Source organism: Stegodyphus dumicola, chromosome X2 (genome assembly GCF_044657685.1).
Source record: "Stegodyphus dumicola isolate Sdum_Otavi_A_Nest chromosome X2, ASM4465768v1".
Taxonomy (NCBI): Eukaryota; Metazoa; Arthropoda; class Arachnida; order Araneae; family Eresidae; genus Stegodyphus; species Stegodyphus dumicola.
The window spans coordinates 162798891-162802828 of record NC_140781.1 but is presented as its reverse complement, the minus strand read 5'-3'; the positions used below and the strand labels follow the sequence as shown (position 1 = coordinate 162802828).

Genomic DNA, 3938 nt, shown 5'->3' with positions numbered 1-3938 from the left:
TTTATTTAGATTACGTTTGCAAAGGTTAAGTATATTTATACAAAGTTTCTAATTCAAAAGTCAGAGACTAAAAGAAATTTCTTGAAGGATACAGAATTGAAAAAAAAATGAAATATACAAAAGGTTTACATTATGGCGACATCTTGTCTTGGCTACTTTAATTTATTTTTAAGTTTACGTTTTAATTATTAAATCCACATGCTTAACTTTCTTCATTTCTGTCGACGAAAGGCCAGAATTCTATGCATCAGGTTGTCCGGAAAATAATGCAGGGTTTTTGCAATTGTTTATCTTTCCTGTACATTTTGAGCAACAAAAAGTCTTTTGAATTACATTGGTTTATACATCATTTTTAAGCTCTATTTTCGCTCTATATTTCTATAATAATCATTTTGTTCCAAAATTATTTTCAAAAATGTTTACTAGGTGTTTTTATTTAGATGTCAAAACAGGATTTTCTGCAAATTTACTTTTATGAGTACAAGCTAGGCCACAGCTCAGCACAAATGGCTCGAAATGTCAACGAAGTATGGGGTGAGAAAAGTGTTAATGAATCTACAATTCAACGGAGATACCAAAAGTTTCGTCTTGGAGAATTTGGCCTGGAAGATCAAGAGCATCGTGAACGCTCTTCAGCTGTTGATGACGATGATTTGAAGACTTTGGTTAAAACAAACCCGTGTTTAACTGTTCGTGAGCTTGGTGTAAGCAAAACAACGATTTCTAATCACTTGAATCGCATAGGAAAGTCAAAGAAGCTCGATAAGTGGGTGCCTCACGAATTGAGCGAAAATAAAAAAAAGTCGCCGTTTTGAATTGTCGTCTGCTCTTCTTCTCCGCAACAAAAACTACCTTTTTCTTGATCGAATTGTTACGTGCGATGAAAAGTGGATTCTCTCCAACAACTGGCGACACTCAGCTCAGTGGTTGGACCGCGGTCAGACACCACAACACTTTCCAAAGCCAAATTTGCACCAAAAGAAATTTATGGTGACTGGTGGTTTGAGGCCAGTCTCATCCACTACAGCTTCCTAAATCTGGGAGAAACGATTACCGTTAGATAAGTACTGTCAGAAAATCAACGATATACACTAAAATTTGCAGCGCATGTGCTCGGCATTGATCAACAGAAAGCAGCCAGTTCTTCTCCATGACGGTGCTCGCCGCACGTCGTGCAACTGACCCTACAGAAAATTGGACGAACTGGGATACGAGACTCTCCCTCTTCCAACATATTCGCCTGACCTCTCGCCGACCAATTACCACTTTTTCAGACATCTGGATAACATTATGCAGAAGAAATGCTTCAGAAACCAAGATGAGGTCAAAACGCCTTTGACAACTTTATCGCCTCCAGAACTCCAGAATTTTATTCTACCGGCATAAATAAACTTATATCTCATTGGCTAAAATGCATTGATTCGGCTGCTGCTTATTTTGATTAATAAAATTGTTTTTGAGTTGAGTTATGATACTTTAAAGATATAGGTTAAAAACCTGCATTATTTTTCGGACAACCTAATAATTGTTTCCCAGGTTTTGAGAATTGAATTTATGTTTGTTAGCATCGCAAGCATTCTACGACGAGAGACTGGAAAGTTAATTCTGCTGCAGATTAATTTGCTTCTTTGTATCAGATTAATTTATAATGTACTTATTTTCAGTAAAAACTTTAAAAATTTTAAATGATGAATCAATGGAAATACTTCTTACTTAGAGGAACATGGTAACTGAATGAGCGTGTGCTTTAGAGCAACAGTTTTCTTACTCCTTTTATATCTCTGGAATTTTCCATGTTTTAATTTTCCAGACACCGAGATACAAGTTCCATAAAATTTTATGTAATTTCAGACCACAATATTAGAAGTTGCAAAACGACAAAAGTGATAAACATACTAGCAACAGGATTTTACCGAAATAATTTGAATTTCTTTATGTTTTACTGTCTTTAAAAATTCCTGATGCATAATTTAATGCTTGAAGATTACAGTCTCACATGACTAAATCTTGTATTATTTTTTATATGTCAATGGTTCCTCAAATGCAGTTTACATAATCGAATTATGATTAAGACATTTGCACTAACATGAGAGAAATATAACTAAAATTATGTAAAGCTTATGGGGATTTCAGACATTAATAGAGAAAGTTTAATAACTTATGTAAAAGAAACAAATGTCAATATGAAATGTTATGAAGGCGAAGATTCTTTGCATTCCTATAGAAAACTCGAAGGAAATCCACTGAGCTTTTATTATGTAGCAATCTGACTTTAGGGAAACTCAAATATTTCCTATGTCATAATTGTCGTATTACAGTCAACTGAAAGGAAAGATGGATAATTCTGTTGTTTAACATAAAGTATGTTAGCCGGTAACGAGAAACAAATTTAGGCAAAGATTTAGGACATAGTAAATGTCAATGTTTTGTAGCCGACATCCAAAATGTCGTCGGATGACGATTGCGAAGTTCATTTAAAAATAATAACTGAATAACGCATCCAAATCACTTCAAGATGGCTCAGAACACTAATGATAATCACACAGGGGTGAATATATCCACATAAAAGGCACATCGTAAACATGCTACCATAATTCAATTAAATACAAATATTTAAACATTTATTGATCAGCTACGTTCAGACAACTTATTTCCACAACGCCGTCGATGTTATTCCTGATTGCCAATGTAGGGCAGTGGAATTGTAAAATAACTAGGAGATACGCTCTAGCGGAACAGTCAGGAAATTTCTTTGGGGATGAAGAGTAGAAAAGAATACACGCTTCTTTGGAAACAACATACTTCTTTCGGCAAATTGTTGGATACGATAGGAATTAGTGTGTGGTTCGCAAATTAGGGAAACTGAACTAAACATATCAAAAACATTTTGTGTATGGTAATGATACAGACTTTTCTAAAAACATCTTTCGTTTCGGTTAGGCTCCATTTTATTATTGAGAACTACCTTGGAAGTGAAAAGGGAATAACAAACGGATTGTATATCTACATGACCTATTTTCTTTTAAGGATCGTTTCCGTAAGTTGCCTTTATCTCCATCTGTGGCCAAGGGTACTTGAAAATAGAATTCTCCGGCAGGATGAAATAATAAGCTTTGCTGCATAATTTTTAACTTTCGTTGTGGCTCATGATTTGATTCGAGAAAGTGGTATGACATACTCTTCTATCAACGTAAGATGACGTTGATAGAAATTTTGTGTCAAGTTTAATTGCATCAAGTTTAATAGCTTTGTGTCAAGCTTACATCAAGTGTCAAGCTTAATTGCTTAAAGTGTTGCACGTAGAAAACTAAGGAATTGAAAAGAAAATGGGGACTGTTCAGAATACAAAACAGTAAAGAGATGGAAAAATATTTCAAGTAAGTTTCGGCGGACGATTTAAGTTATATTTCTGAGATGAAGATAAAGAAACTGATTCCTTTTGAATGAAGATTTCGTATAGAGATGAAAAATAAATCCGAAAGATAACGATAATAGACGTTCTATATGGAGCTCTAACTATACAAAGTTTTCTTCATTTGGTATGAAACAGTAGAGATCCTGTAAATAAAGAACTCCAGCTTCGAGTAACTTATGATACAATGATGACAACAATATTAAATGATGGTGAATTATCACATGTGAAAATTATAACTATAAATTTAAGTATAAATCCTAAATTAATGGCATTTTTTAATGTTTTATCGTGCCAAATGCTTGTAAATATGTATGTGACTAAGTTTAATTGGGAAAATCAACAATCGAGTAATACATTCATGGGCAATAGAAGGTTAATGTCACATATTCAGAATAATAACTCTGAATAAATTATGATTATTCAGAATAATAATCATAATTTATTCAGAATTTTACGGAAAATGCATACTAACCATTTATATTATTATTTCCTGTGTATTCTGGTATATTTGTTGAGTAATAAT

General features: G+C 33.5%; 1 pseudogene; it reads left to right on the top strand.

The window, feature by feature from the left end:
- The first annotated feature begins 440 nt into the window (after positions 1 to 440).
- LOC118181982 (histone-lysine N-methyltransferase SETMAR pseudogene) lies at positions 441 to 1035 on the top strand (annotated as a pseudogene).
- The last annotated feature ends 2903 nt before the right edge of the window (positions 1036 to 3938 follow it).